Source organism: Apium graveolens, chromosome 6 (genome assembly GCF_009905375.1).
Source record: "Apium graveolens cultivar Ventura chromosome 6, ASM990537v1, whole genome shotgun sequence".
NCBI lineage: Eukaryota > Viridiplantae > Streptophyta > Magnoliopsida > Apiales > Apiaceae > Apium > Apium graveolens.
In genome coordinates, this window is record NC_133652.1 from 115507784 (window position 1) to 115524651 (window position 16868).

The following is a 16868-nucleotide window of genomic DNA, read 5'->3' on the forward strand; positions in this document are numbered from 1 at the left end:
TCACTCTCTCATCCCTCTCTTCTCTTCCCTCTCGGCTAAACCCCTTCCCCCATCCCCTTCAATTTTTCTTCAACAAATCCTTGTCATTCTAGTGTAATTTCACTACTCATTAATATAAAATTCATTTTCCAAGAATTTCCATGCTTAGGAGATGAAGTTTAATGCTTACATGTCTTGTTTTTTATGTGATCTCCAAGGAGAAACTCTTAATTCATGTGGATTAAAGAGTTCTCCATGAGATATAATTTTTATGTGCATAAACTAAGTGTTTCCTTGATTAAAACTCCTTTAAAACACTTGCATACTACTGATCTCTAGTTATAATGCCATGTTTTACTTTGCATGTTAGAGATAGGGCATTATTTTCAAGAATGATCAAGCTATATATGCTCTCTTTTCGAAAATATACATGCATGTTTGGTTTGTGATTAAATTCGACCTATATGGGCTAAAATCAAATTATTTCCTTGATATCATGCTTGATCTTAGTTGTTAAAATATAGTGTGCATGATCCCTTAAAATAATTTAGTATTTTAAGTCGAATTTATGAGCTAATAATCCCATTATTTAGTCGAACTTGTTTTTGTGATCATTGTGAGTTGCATGTTAAGTTTAGTTTGCATGTTGGTGCTATAGGGCATGAATGATCTCCATTCTTGGTTGACGCCTTAGTTTAGAGTCTTATAGAATTAAATTTTCCTTGGTTGAGATTTAATTCATGGTTTTGAAGTGGGAGTTAAGGTGGAAAGGCTAGGATAGAATCCTGAAATTATTTTCCAGATTTGCATGTGAGTTGTGTGTTGATTTTGAATGGGCATTTCTTAGGGATTGTTAGGCCCAAGCCATGGGGAGTTAGTACTTGGGTTTTAGTTGAGTTCAGAAGCCATAAATTAGAGAAACTCAACCATTTAGTGAGGTGCACACACCAAAACTTAGATTCTGCCAGAACAGGGGACAGATTGAGTTTAGTACCTTTTGGAGGACAAAAAGTTGGATTAAGAGTAAGCCCTCATTAGGCCTTGATTAGTATTGATACTATGGAGTTTAAAGAAGAGTTTCAATTCGAACCATGAAGGTTTAGAGTTAGAACCAATGAGTTTAAGTTAGTCCAAAACAGGGCGGTTTTCAGGACACCCATTTAGAGTTGTGTCAACTTTGAGGTTAGGCCCAAGAAAATCTAGGAAGGCCCCTAGTGTCATTCCAAGTGCACAAGTTAGCTTATATACTTAAGAATCCATTAGGTCAGTTTTGGTTAGGAATATTCGAGCTTTAGTGGTGTCAACAGCCGGGAGTCGTCTAAGGTGTCGCCATAAGTGTGCAAGTGAGAACGCCTTCTTTTAGCATTTAGTTTTGTGGACCATATGAGTGAGGTATAAGTGAGACCTAGTCTTTGCATTTAGATATAGGTCAGTAGAGTGTTAGGCCAAGGTTTTGGCTAAGAGAATTGGAACCACCAAGTGTAGGCCCTTCAAGAGTCGAGACTAGTTTAGTAGTGTATCGCAAGTGGAATTGTGGAGATTTGAGAGTGAGATCATTCAAGTCCCGTATAAAGAACCAAGTATAAATAATAGTATGAGTATACCTATCTGTGTTATGTGCTCCAAGGTGCCACTATATGTATGTGTGCATGGTATTGTGTGTTAACTTAGTGTCTTACGCAATATAAGACACTAAGCGTTACTTGGAGACAATTTGTGCATTTAGTGTTAGGATTTTGGTGTCATAAGAGTCCATAGTAATGAGGGATTCTTATTATTTTGTAGGATCAAGTGAATATAGGCAGCTTTCCGTCAAGGTCGAGTAGTGCTCCTGTCGCTCCCAAGACAAGTCGTGTGTAGTCAAGCCTCTCAAGGCAAGTGTCCTTCCCTTGTAAACTTATATTGTACAAGTATATTCCTCCTGTTAATATTTTGTGATGCAAGTAACCTGAGATACTTATTGGAACCATGATAGCTTGCTTGTTAAAATAATTTGATATTGCCCATTGTCGTAAGTACCCCAACTTAATTTGAGTTAGTATAATTGCTATACCTTGATCATCCCAAACTCATTCAGAAGCGTTTCGTACCTTTAATAATCATTCATATACCTTTGTTGTATTCCCCTTGACTTGGTGATTAAATATCCTTATTGATTATACCTTATCAAATTTCCTTGTGAACTTGAGAAAGTTAATCCCTTCGAATCATATTACAATTTTTGATTGTTTATCACTTCCTTTCATTAAACCCTGAGATAACGATTCAGTTTGTTCACTTTCTTATTACCCCTTACTATGATACTCGAACATTGAAATTTCTTTTATACCCTATGATTCTAACCCTAGTTGAGATTCCTACCTTTGTGGTTTATTGATTCGAACTCTTTTTCAATACTTTCTTCCTTGATTGATAAACTATTGATATTCATCTTTGACAACCTCTAGTGAGAAGATTGTTCTTCTGTCGATAAGAATCTTGAAATCTTAATCCTTTGATTATTGATCATAACCCTATATTTTGAAATCCTTCCGAATTGGAATGATTGATACCCTTACTTATAATCATTAGAATTTCCCTCTATTGAACTATTGCTACTCAACCCTGATTATTCCTTTAAATCAGTGAATTGTTCCTTTGCATTGAACCCTGAATTGATTTCCTCACCTTGATAGTTCAATTCGTCTGGCAATAAACCTTAACTTAGTACAACTTGAGTTGGCCTAGAATTTCTTAAAGAAGTACACGATCCTTTCATGCCTAAAGAGCTTTTGAAATGTTATTATTTCTGGCATCAAATTTTTATAAAATGCAAAGTTTTTAAAAGTCAAATTGTCAAAGGGACAAAAAAATGTTTTCTTGAGAATAGTGGATCTGGACTAAGACGCGGGTCCTTTCCATACTTATTTGAGGCTTAAAAGCTGCCTCGGGATCCCATTAAATTTGTTAGAACCCCGCGAGGTTCGGGATTACTTCGCGGCTGATCACCGGCTGTAATTTTGTTAGGTCCCAATGTGTTTGTAGAAGGGGGGGTTGAATACAAACGTTACCAAATAATCGAGTAAAATGCGGAATAAAAAATGTGAAACAAAATTCAAGTTAAATAAAAATATTATTAAACTTGAAATGTGTTACAACAACTGTATCGATTACAAGGTATTAATCTCAAATCAATTATCTCAAATCTAGAATAAATTCGACATGAACTTTTTCTATTTTTGCAATAATTAGAATCAAATGCTAAACGCGATTTGAGATTAAGTTCTAGGGATTTTGATCCGCTAGATTGATACACAAGAACAAGATAAATAATTCTAGTGGTTTGGATTTAACATTAACAAACTAGAAATTGATCTTGAATTTCTGCAGATAAAAGATGATATTTTTCAGAGGCGGCTGCTTTCTTTTGTTCTTGTCTTGATTGAGAGAGATTAATGATATGCTGCTTCTCTGCTTCTATTTAATCAATCAGCTGAATAGAATGTAATTGGCATGACAATCCTATAGCTGGCAAGACTTTCGGTAGGACAATTGATTGAACTAGCAAGACAATCTGAATGAACTAGCATGACAATCAGAATGAACTAGCAAGACAATCAGAATGAACTAGCAAGACAATCATCCTCCTAGAGTAACTTTCGGTATGACAATGGAAAATGGCCTAGCATGACAATCGGTATGACAATCCAGATTGTCATGCTAGTTCATTTCCATTTGTCTTGCTGATTTAAGATTTGAATTTAATCCAATTAAACTTCTGAAAATTCCTAGAATTAATTCAGAATTAATTAATCAATTAATTCAATTAATAAATAAATTATTCTTCGCAGATATAATTTATTTTCTTAATTAAATTAGATGACTTAATTAATTAATAGAGAATTAATTCTAGTCTTGAGCAGCAACCATTCTTCTGCAAATCTTCTGAAAATCACTGAAAATTATGAATCAATTCCACCACTTCAACGTTGACACTCGATGTACTGTCTGGTTCATGAGTGACTAAATTCCGTGACGTTTCTTCATGTCTTGACTTTGACACTTTGATTTTCTTCAGATTAAATCCTTGTAATTTATTGATACTCTGACGAGATCTCTGTCACTTGATTAAATCCACGATCTTGACTTATATCACTGAGGCATGATCAATTTCTTGAACTTCTTCCAGTGAATTAATTCCTCAAGTCTGTAGATGAACCTTGTCTCTGAATCCTTTGACAGATATTACTTTGCGAGATCTCTCTGACGGTCGATCCACTATTTACTTATTACATTCTTACTTGAGTTGAGTTGAATCCTCGAATATACAAATAGGTCTATGACATATGACTTACAATCTCCCCCTATTTGTTTGTTAGACAATAACACACAAATACCTAGAGGATAACTCAACTAACAAATAAGAAAAAGATATAAACATACATGCAAAGTAAATAGTAGAAAAGTTCTGGACTAGATTTAACATTTTCCAGATTCCAAGTAGATGTTCCTCTAGACTGAACATATCTTCAAGTAGTTTCATCTTCATTTGTACAACCACATTTCCTGTTGAGAAGCACATATCTCTCTTGCTTCTCCCCCTATGAGAATCAACTGATTAAAGAAGATCACCTTCGTTTTACCACCTCTCCCGTACAATAGGATCCGCAGATAAAAACCAATGGTACTCCCCTAACAGCTTCTTCTCTTATCAGAAAATCACCTTGTATTTACCACCTCTCCCGTACAATAGGATCCGTAGTTACAAACAACAATGGTGTGGTGTAGTGTACAAGTAGGATCTTTTTCTTACTCCCTGCTATTTCTCCCCCTTAGTTGAGGAATCCTCCAAACTATTACTTAAGCTTCTATCTCCCCCTTAAAGAAGGAATGTATGCCGTCGTCTGAAGGAGTTCTCATATTTCACTTGGTTGGAAAAGAAATAACAAGTAGTTTCTCTTTCTTCCTCACTGTGAGTGTGTGATTGTGTTTTAGTGTACCTCACATGTGTTTCACTCTTCTCTCCACTCGTGTTTACACTCATTCTCACAAGTGTATCACTCTTCTCTCATAGCTCCATAATCCAGCTGTACCTGCAAGGAAAATCACCTTAGCCATCCTTAAAGGAGGTCACAGGTGGTGCAATGGGAGTTCACAAATCCCCATCCTTGTTAAACTCGTCAGATGAATCTGAGTCATAATTTACAAGTTGCTAGTTTCCCTTTTAGGGTTCCAGATTTGAATTCTGGGAAGGTAAACAATGATCCAACGAATTTAGCATAAAGATCAAAGTTCCCTTCTAATGTCTGTGAAGACATTTCCTTGTGACTTATCAGGTAATATCTGAATCATTGTCAACAAGTTGCCGATCTGCACCTATGTCAGATCCACTATCCGCAGATGCATCCAGGGGATTTAAGCCTGGGGAGGTAGACACTGACCACTGACATATGGCTTTTGGATCAGTATCCTCTCCTAACACCTGTAAAGGCAATTGGTCCATTAACGAACCTTGAACAATCGAATCTGACCTTAAAATGGTCGAAACTCTTGTTTCCGTCAACTCATCCTTTGTGTGTGTAACCTTTCCTTGTGCATCAAGAATTGTTTATGTTTGAAGTGGTGACACTACATCGGATGCCTTGGCCGACAGGCAAAATTCAATAGACGCACCCTGTTGAGAGAATGAATCTAGTAACTGTATTTGTGCCTTTTCAGCCATTACATCTTTTTGAGAAGATGTATGGGGGCTAGCAGTTGTCTCGGTTTAAATACTACTCATCTATGTAGGAGACAGAGCTACTGAGTTGACTACAGAACCTTCCTTATGTGGTGCACTAGGCACTATCTCCCTCACGCTCATTCATACTACATTTAGTGGTAAGAGAGTGTTGGTTGGTTCTGTTTTTGTGTTTGTCTTTACAGTCTGGGATAGACGTTGTGGGTTTTCAACCTCATGACTGTCAATGAACGAAAGTCATTGGAGACTGAACCTGTAACACAGAACATATGGTAATAGAGAGAAAATGATTTACACTAGTGATTTCAAAAGATTTTACATGAAATAAGAAGTCACTAATGTAGAAAGAAGTTTGATTTTGTTTTTCAATATGAATGAGTTTTTGATAAAACATTGATCACTTAGGGTAAAGTCTAAGTAATTCTCATTCATGTCAAAAGCTTACAAATATCTGCAACATAATGTTAACAAGATATCATTGACCGATACTTATCAAGTACTTTAGATACTAATTGTTATGTTGCATAATTATGACGACTCTACTAGTTCATATAAAATTACAATTTCTGTTAGAGTGCCATACCATGTCCTTGACGATTGCTTGAGCAGTATACTAGTTCATACCAACCTGAAGTGAGATTGTGAAGAAGAAATTGCATAGTCCAATAGATCTGCAGCTGCAAAGTCCATGAACTGTGGTGCATTGACTTCCTCTTTTGACTCACCAAACAGGAGTACACTTGTACACATCTTACTAGAGTACAATTCCAAGTGTAATGTGCAGCAGGTGTCTAATATGTCGTAATATTCTCAAGTCTCGTCACTGGTGCTATATGTTAGATACTGCTTCCTGATAATAACCTAGCACAAAATACAAAATTACAATAATAACATTCCCAGCTTGCAAACAGCCATATCCCTCAGATAAACCTTTGCTGTTATCCTCAAATAGCAGGGAGTAAGAAAAAGATCCTACTTGTACACTACACCACACCATTGTTGTTTGTAAATACGGATCCTATTGTACGGGAGAGGTGGTAAACACAAGGTGATTTTCTGATAAGGGAAGAAGCTGTTAGGGGAGTACCATTGGTTTTTATCTGCGGATCCTATTGTACGGGAGAGGTGGTAAAACGAAGGTGATCTTCTTTAATCAGTTGATTCTCATAGGGGGAGAAGCAAGAGAGATATGTGCTTCTCAACAGGAAATGTGGTTGTACAAATGAAGATGGAACTACTTGAAGATATGTTCAGTCTAGAGGAACATCTACTTGGAATCTGGAAAATGTTAAATCTAGTCCAGAACTTTTCTGCTATTTACTTTGCATGTATGTTTATATCTTTTTCTTATTTGTTAGTTGAGTTATCCTCTAGGTATTTGTGTGTTATAGTCTAACAAACAAATAGGGGGAGATTGTAAGTCATATGTCATAGACCTATTTGTATATTCGAGGATTCAACTCAACTCAAGTAAGAATGTAATAAGTAAATAGTGGATCGACCGTCAGAGAGATCTCGCAAAGTAATATCTGTCAAAGGATTCAGAGACAAGGTTCATCTACAGACTTGAGGAATTAATTCACTGGAAGAAGTTCAAGAAATTGATCATGCCTCAGTGATATAAGTCAAGATCGTGGATTTAATCAAGTGACAGAGATCTCGTCAGAGTATCAATAAATTACAAGGATTTAATCTGAAGAAAATCAAAGCGTCAAAGTCAAGACATGAAGAAACGTCACGGAATTTAGTCACTCATGAACCAGACAGTACATCGAGTGTCAACGTTGAAGTGGTGGAATTGATTCATAATTTTCAGTGATTTTCAGAAGATTTGCAGAAGAATGGTTGCTGCTCAAGACTAGAATTAATTCTCTATTAATTAATTAAGTCATCTAATTTAATTAAGAAAATAAATTATATCTGCGAAGAATAATTTATTTATTAATTGAATTAATTGATTAATTAATTCTGAATTAATTTTAGGAATTTTAGGAATTTTCAGAAGTTTAATTGGATTAAATTCAAGCATTAAATCAGCAAGACAATTGAAAATGAACTAGCATGACAATCAGGATTGTCATACCGATTGTCATGCTAGGCCATTGTCAATTGTCTCACCGAAAGTTACTCTAGGAGGATGATTGTCTTGCTAGTTCATTCTGATTGTCTTGCTAGTTCATTCTGATTGTCTTGCTAGTTCATTCTGATTGTCATGCTAGTTCATTCAGATTGTCTTGCTAGTTCAATCAATTGTCCTACCGAAAGTCTTGCCAGCTATAGGATTGTCATGCCAATTACATTCTATTCAGCTGATTGATTAAATAGAAGCAGAGAAGCAGCATATCATTAATCTCTCTCAATCAAGACAAGAACAAAAGAAAGCAGCCGCCTCTGAAAAATATCATCTTTTATCTGCAGAAATTCAAGATCAATTTCTAGTTTGTTAATGTTAAATCCAAACCACTAGAATTATTTATCTTGTTCTTGTGTATCAATCTAGCGGATCAAAATCCCTAGAACTTAATCTCAAATCGCGTTTAGCATTTGATTCTAATTATTGTAAAAATAGAAAAAGTTCATGTCGAATTTATTCTAGATTTGAGATAATTGATTTGAGATTAATACCTTGTAATCGATACAGTTGTTGTAACACATTTCAAGTTTAATAATATTTTTATTTAACTTGAATTTTGTTTCACATTTTTTATTCCGCATTTTACTCGATTATTTGGTAACGTTTGTATTCAACCCCCCCTTCTACAAACACATTGGGACCTAACAAATTTGTAGTGTCATAAAATGATTTTTGAGTTAAGAGTTGATTCAAAAGATTTTGATCTGATTAATGATTCCATTTCCCAATTGTTTAACTTATGAATTTGAACTGTTGTTAATATTCCGATTGTTGATTATATAACTTGCTGACATTTGGCTCACCTATTGCTATTATTTATGTATTTCAGCTAGCAAGTATGGTTAGATTCAAGCAGACCGCCCGTGAGTCCACTGGAGATGTTGAGGCTTATTTGAGAGCTCAGGTAGATAGTTGAAAGTCTATTTGTGAGGACCGGTAGTTATGAAGTTGTATTAGTTGGTAGTGTTGGACTGTTCTTCAAACACTAAACCTAGCGATCTTGGACATTGTCTGTAAACAGCCTTTTGTAATATTATTTTATTATTAAGTCATTTATATTGTTAAGTGTTATTTGGGGTTGTGACACAAATGCACAGCCAAACATCCAAGTCGCAAGTAAGTTGTGACTTGAGCAAAAAAATGCAAGACTCATGTTGTATGGCTGGTTGCATGTAAATGAATATACAAGGAATGCATGGTTGCAAGTAAATATTATGGCTTAGTTCTCCAAGGCAATATCTCCTAGTATCTCCCTGATCACGAGTAAAATTAAAATAAAGCTTCAGGGGTCGCATGTAAATTATGTAAGCTGTACAATTTGAATTGAATAGATAAAAGACATCCACGTATCTCCTTCTCTCTCCTACAGCCTATCAATCTATATAATCAACAACAACAAATTGAGTTCAACATCTCTCTATTTTTACAAAGTGCGAAGCTCTTGCAAATAAATCTCAGCACTCTTTGAAAGCTTGATTTGACAAGGAGAGGTCATGTCCAATTTGATTTTACACCTTTTAAAGCCTTACAAACTTGTAACACTCATTATTTAAAGCTTCCTGATTTTATTTAATATCATTTGATAAGAGCTTTAAATTGTTAGAGTGATAGATAGAACCCTAGATTGATAGTTATTATTTTTGGTTCTCTCTATGTTTGTGGCTTCAAATTATTTATATTCGGAGTTGTAAGCAACCCTTTACGGTTTAATTTCTTAATAAAAAGAATTATTCCGTGAATATCCTTGTGTGTGTTTATTTCGTTTTTGAGTTTATTTTCTGCTGCATTAATTGACAATAAACGAAGAACATACATTCACCCCCCCTCTGTATGTACATTTTAGACCTAACAGAGTTGAAAGTCAATATAGATCACATACATAAAGGACCCAACTTCAAGTCAAAGATCCATAAACTCAGGGGGAGTTTCTTCTAATCAAGCTCAGTCACACATCAAGATAACTTTGAGGCCTCTTCATCTAGAGCTAATCTACCATAACAAAGAAAATGGACTAGAGAACACCCATTTGAATTGATCATTGGTGATGCATCTTCAAGAGTGCAGACAAGGAAAGCAAATCAAGAAGAATGTCTATATAGCAGCTTTCTGACTCGGGAAGAGCCTAAAAAGGTACAAGAAGCTTGGTTGGATCCTGATTGGGTTTTAGCCATGCAGGAAGAGCTAAACCAAATTAAAAGGAATAAAGTTTGGAAGCTGGTACACAAACCTAAAGGCAAAAATCCTATTGACACCAAATGGGTATTCAGAAACAAGATAGATGAAAATGGCATAGTAGTCAGGAACAAAGCTAGATTGGTAGCTAAGGGCTATTCTCAACAAGAAGGAATATATTTTGATGAAACATTTGCTCTTGTTGTAAGACTCAAGGCCATCAGAATCTTTCAAGCCTATGTAGCCCATGCCAATTTCAAGGTCTATCAAATGGATGTTAAAAGTGCATTTTTGAATGGAGATTTGGAGGAGGAAGTTTATATCAATCAGCCTCCTGGTTTTGAAGACCCCAACTTTCCAGATTATGTCTACTATCTTTTGAAAGCACTTTATGGATTGAAGCAAGTACTTAGAGCCTCGTATGATACTCTGTCAAAATTCCTTTTAGAAAACCATTTCACAAGAGGTACTGTTGACAAAACTCTTTTCTTTAAAAATATTAATGGCTCTAGTATATTTGTTCAGATTTATGTAGATGACATAATATTTGGATCTACAGATGAGAAACTTTGTAAAAAGTTTTCCAAGCTGATGCAAAGTAAGTATGAAATGAGCATGATGGGAGAACTGACTTACTTTATTGGTTTACAAGTTAAGCAAGTTAGTGTTAGAATATTCATTAGTCAAACAAAATATATTCATGATCTTTTAAAGAAGTTGGTCTTAATGGATTACACATCTGCAAAAACTCCCATGGCCACTGCTACTAAGCTTGAACTGAACACTACTAAAAAGTCTATGGACATTTCAAGTTATAGAGGCATGGTTGGCTCACTTTTCTGTTTAACAACCAGTAGGCCATATATAATATTTGTTACTTGTCTTTGTGCTAGATTTCAGGCTGATCCTAGAGGATCTCATTTAGTAGCTATTATGAGAATTTTCAGATATCTCAAGGGAACACCATAACTTGGCATTTGGTATCATAGAGATTCTGGTTTTGATCTAATTGGTTATTCAGATGCAGATTATGCAGGTTGTAAAATAGACAGAAAAAGTAGAATGGGAACCTGTCAGTTTCTAGGAAACAAACTTATGTCCTGGTTCAGTAAGAAACAGAACTCAGTTTCCACTTCTACAGCTAAAGTTGAATATATTACTGCTGGTAGCTGTTTTGCACATATTTTATGGATGAAGAATCAACTGTTGGATTATGGTCTGCATGTGGACAAGATCCCAATTTTCTGTGACAACATAAGTGTTATTGCTGTAAATGAAAATTATGTGCAGCACTCAAGGACAAAGCACATAGACATCAAGTACCACTTCATTCGAGAGCATGTCATGAATGATACTATGGAACTTTATTTTGTTCCAAGAGAGCAGCAACTTGCAGACATCTTTACCAAGCCACTTGATGAGTCAAATTTCACTAGGTTGGTAAGTGAGTTAGGTATGCTTTATTATTTCTAAATTATTTTGATGTTTGAGCAACTTGTAGTGCAGCCAGAAATAAGTTTAACTTTATTAAAGATACAAATCAGGATCTGCAAATTATCAGATCATGGCATTGGAATCAGGATTTGCAAGTGGTCTGGTCCTGACCTGAAACATTAGGATTTTCCGGTCGTCAGATCCTGACACCAAAATCAGGATTTGCTAAAGGTAAATTTTAGATAGCATTCAACGGAAGAATTATCCGTTGAAAGATAAAATATTTATGGGTACCTTATTATCCAACGAATAATAGTACATATTGTTTCCATTGAGTTGGGTCAATCTTAATCATTAATTCCAAACCGTCGACTTTACTTACAGCGTGTATGTATCTGTCGATGGATCAATTTTGGAATTTCAACAGTCTGCTTTTTTTAAATGGTTATTTTTGGAAAATCTCATTGGATACTTTATTTTATTTCTTTTTATTTATTCACCCTTTTTATAGTTAGTATAAAAGCCCAATTCATTTCTATATTTCACTTTTATCTCTCTCTGAATCTCTTAGAAACTTTTACTCTCTTCATCTCTAAAAATCCCCTTTCTCGGTAACTACTCCCCAACCACAACAATGTCACCCGTAGTCAAGATTATGTCTCAGTCTGGGTTTATCTATGAAAAGAACAACTTCGTATTACTGGTAGACAAGAAGATTGATGCTTCTGAGGACTATAACAAAATGATGGACTTTATTTGCAACTGTAAACTAAGCTATGCTATGCTCGAGTCTCCAGTAATCTATTATGAATTTATGGAACAAATCTGGACCACTGCGGTGTACAACTCCAAAGATAAAACCATTTCTTTCTCTTTGAAAGGTAATGATTACTATATTAATTGTGATAAAATATAAGCATGCTTTCACTTTATTGAAAACAACACTACTGTTCCAGACAAAGACACAGATGTGAGCACCATTCTTAGGTCTTTGGGTTATAATCTCATTCCCACCAAGTTAGGTGAAGTTAAGAGAATGGGCCTTAGAAAATAATGGAGCTTTTTCTGTGATTTTTTTATCAAAGTATTTTCTGGAAAAATTAGCAATTTTGATGTAGTCACTTATTCCATGGTTAACATGCTTTACATGCTTTTGAATGACAAGTACTTTAACTTTAGTAACTTTATCACGATGGAATTAGGGTATAAATTAGGAGATATTAAGAAAAGGTCAAAGAATATATATTATTTTAGAATTTTTATGATGCTGGCTAACTTTGTTTCTGAGAACCTTGAAATTGAGAACCCAAACAATAAGCTTGACTGTTGGGTCCAAGAAAATAGAGTACTTGTAGATCTGTGCAGGAACAGCCTCAACAATGGAGTGCCCCTCAAATATCTTCCAATATTTGAGGCATAATAGGTAAATGAGGTAACTACTTCTGCTCCAATCTCTTCTCAACCCATTACTTCTTTGACTTCAATTATGGCAATGGCATCTATGACAGTGACCAAACAGATGACTACCCAAGCCACTAAACCTAAATCTAAATCCAAGTCTAAGAAGCCAACCTCTCCTGTCTCTCAAAAGATAGTCAGATAGGTGAGGGAAGGGGTGAACATCAAAGAATCCCCAAGGATAAGGAGGATGAGGTATGTGTGACCCAAACCAGCCACACTATAGTCTCCCAACAGGCTGTAGTGCTTAATAAGGAAATTAGCTCATTGCTAGGTGCATCCTCCTAAAAGGATGTGACTATTAAAACAAGATCTCAACCAAGAGTACCGGCCAAAAGGGGAAGGAACACAGAAAAAAACCAAACTTATATCAGAAAGAAGAAATCTAAACCAATGGGGGAGTCACAGGGTGCACACACAGTGCCAACTAAAGTCAAAGACTCAGTTACAGCACCATCTCAAATTCAGATTGATGTATCTCCAACAAATATGGAGTCATATCCAAAATCTCTCATTATCGAAACACTTCATGCACAATACTCTGATGTTGGGCACTTTGCCACTGAGTGCAAAAGTCTCGGCAAGGAAAGGATAAAGGCAAAGCTTATCAGAAGAAGGATTCAGGTAGCTCAAGAAAGTATCCAGTGAAATCTTACATAGCTAAAGGGAAAAGTTGGGATGACACTGATGATGAAGAAGAGCAATATGGAAATCTAGCATTCATAGTAGAATCTTCTTCTCAAGTAACATTTCCAACTATTCGTGCTTTACATCTAGAAAACTTGTATGAGAATGAACACTTTGTTGCCTTCAGGCTGACTGTCCTAGTGTATAGAAATGTTGTTTCTCATCACTATCTTAAGGCACAGTACAATATAAAGGAATGCATGGAAAAACATGATGCCGTAAAAGAAGTGTATAGAAACGTTAGTACTACACTAAGATGTACTTTGCTTGATGTTGAAGACCTTAAAGTGGAACTAAAGAAAGTTAAAGATGAAAATGATAAAATAGTTCTAGATAGGGTCAGTGTTGAGAATCTTAAGCAAACCAATAAATATTTAGAGCTTAAGATTACTAAGCACCTTGAGACAGAGGAAGAGCTAAGGAACAAGCATCTAGAATTAGAAACTAAATTACATCCTTTTACTGATTCTACAAATCTTGCTAAGAAGCTCATAGCTGATCAAGTAGTAGGTGGAGAGGTTGGGATAGGTCTAGACTATGACGAACTTAGAAAAGCTTCTAAGAAATGAGTAGTTGAAAATGACCCTGTAGAGAAAGTTGTTAATCCCCCTAGTACACCTCACATTCTTAAGGAAGCTAAGAAACCTTGGTTTAAGAAATCTACTGTTGAGCCCTTTGATGAAGATAATCTTTATATTCATCATGAGATGCTTGTTGAGGATCTCGAGCTTTCAAGGAGATAAAAGGTAAAGAAACCTATGTCCGTTGCTAGTGACTCTGACTTATCTTTTGCCAGACTAGGTTTTACTTCCAATAATAAGAAGAATAAAAGTAAAAATGGTAGGATAGGAATTAATGGCCCTAGGAAGTTATGTAATAACTGTGGTTACGCTGGTCAACTTACTCATGCTTTTAGAAATGTTAAAGTAGATAATGTTAAGAATGCTTATGCGCATAACATGCCTAACATGCCTAAAGTTTCTAAGTGTGATAAATCTGTTTGCATGCCATGTGTAATATCTTTCATGCACACTTATCTTGATTCCACACACTCATAGAACACATCTCATAATCATGATAAGCATGCTAGTAAGGACACTGATAGATCAAAGACTGTAAGCCCTCCTAAAGCTAGGAAAGTGGCACCAGTCACCAAACCCAAGAGCAAGTCTGTTGGTGCTTCTGAAAGTGACAGGGAAACAGTCAATGATAAAGCAAAAATTGTTAAGCCTGTCAATTCTGTTAAGAGAAATGTTATATATTCAAATGCTTCTAAGACTTCTAGACCCAACTTCATTTGGGTACCAAAGAAAACTTAATCATCTTTATTTTCAGGGCATTAAGCATAACAAGGTCATGTGGATTCTGGATAGTGGATGTTCAAGGCATATGACTGGAGATAGAGCCCTGCTATCAAAGGTGGTTGAGAAAGTTGGCCCAGTGGTTACTTTTGGAGATGACAACAAAGGTTATACTACGGAATATGGCTGTTTGGAAATTGGCAATATTATCATTGAAGAAATCTCTCTGGTTGAAGGTCTTATGCATAATCTACTCAGTATCAGTCAGTTCTGTGACAAAGGATGCGCAGTTTTTTTCAAAAAGGAGAAGTGTTTTATCTCTAACCAAAAAATGAGAAGCTGACTCTCAATGGAGTTAGAAAGGGTGATTTATTCTTAGCTGACTAGAATTCTGCAGAGGGTCAAGTATTGTGCTTCTATAGTAATGCTTCTCCAGATGAAAGTTGGTTATGGCATAAGAAGCTCTCTCACTTAAACTTCAAGACCATGAATTCTTTGGTTAAGAGGGAATTGGTTAGAGGATTGTCCGAGATGGAATTCAGTCCTGATGGACTTTGTGAAGCATGTGAGAAGGGAAAGTCAAAGAGGGCATCACATAAGAAGAAGACAATGACTGACATCACTGAACCACTACAACTCCTTCACATGGATTTGTTTGGCCCTATCAATGTCATGTCTATGTCAAGAAATAAATATGTCTTAATGTTTGTTGATGACTATTCTAGATACACGTGGGTGTTATTCTTACATTCAAAGGATGAAGCACATGATATGATTATTGATGACATCAACAAGATTGAGTTAGAAGCTGGAGTGTCTGTGCAAACAATCAGATCAGATAATGGAACAGAATTCAGAAATGCAAAGTTGAATGATTTATGTGTCGAGAAGGGTATCTCAAGACAATTTTCAGCACCAAGGACCCCACTAAAAAATTGAGTGGTTGAGATGAAGAATCGAACATTGGTTGAAGTTGTAAGGACTATGCTTAATGAGGCCAATCTTCCTACCTAGTTTTGGGATAAAGTAGTTAACACTGCATGCTATACTCAAAACAGAACCCTGATCAACAAGATGTACGAGAAGACCCCTTATGAGTTAATTGCCAACAAGAAACCATCAGTGAAATACTTTCACGTGTTTGGAGGAAAGTGCTTTGTGCTTAAGGACAATGAGCATCTTGGAAAGTTTGATGCTAAAGCTGAAGAAGGTAACTTTCTGGGCTATTTTCCAGAGTCAAAGGCTTATAGGGTGTATGTGATTAGTGATCAAAAGGTTGTGGAAAGCCTTAATGTAATATTTGATGATGCCAAGCTCCCAAGTATTCAGAAGGAGGATGATAGTGATAATCTTGATGTAGAAGATCTTTCTGAGGGAGAAGATGAACCTGAAGTTGTTCCAGAAAACAATGACAATGGCAATGATCCTGATGATCATAATTCTGATGCAGACTCTGAAGGTAATGTTTATGAGACAAGTAACGATAGTCACACTATCTCGGGGACTAGTCCTTAAGCTTCAGATTCTAGAGATCTGGCTGGAAATAACTTAGGGGGAGAAGAACAAGGAGAAGAACAAGGATCCGGTAGTCAAACTCATCACAATTCTGAAAATGTTGAGTCATCAAGGGCTAGTCTACCAAGACATAGAGTATGGAGTAAAGGCAACCCTCGAAACTTAATACTTAGTAATCCAGACAGTGGAGTTAAGACTAGAAGAACTACAACAAATGAATGTTTCTATTCTGGGTTTATATCTCAAATGGAGCCAAAGAAAGTAGATGAAGCTCTTGGGGATCCTGATTGGGTGATTGCTATGCAAGAGGAACTCAATCAGTTTGAAAGACAGAAAGTATGGAAGCTTATACCCAGACCTAAAGACAAATCAGTGATTGGCACAAAATGGGTTTTCAGAAACAAGCTTGATGAAGATGAAGTAGTAACAAGGAACAAGGAGAGCCTGGTTGCTAAGGGATACTCTCAAG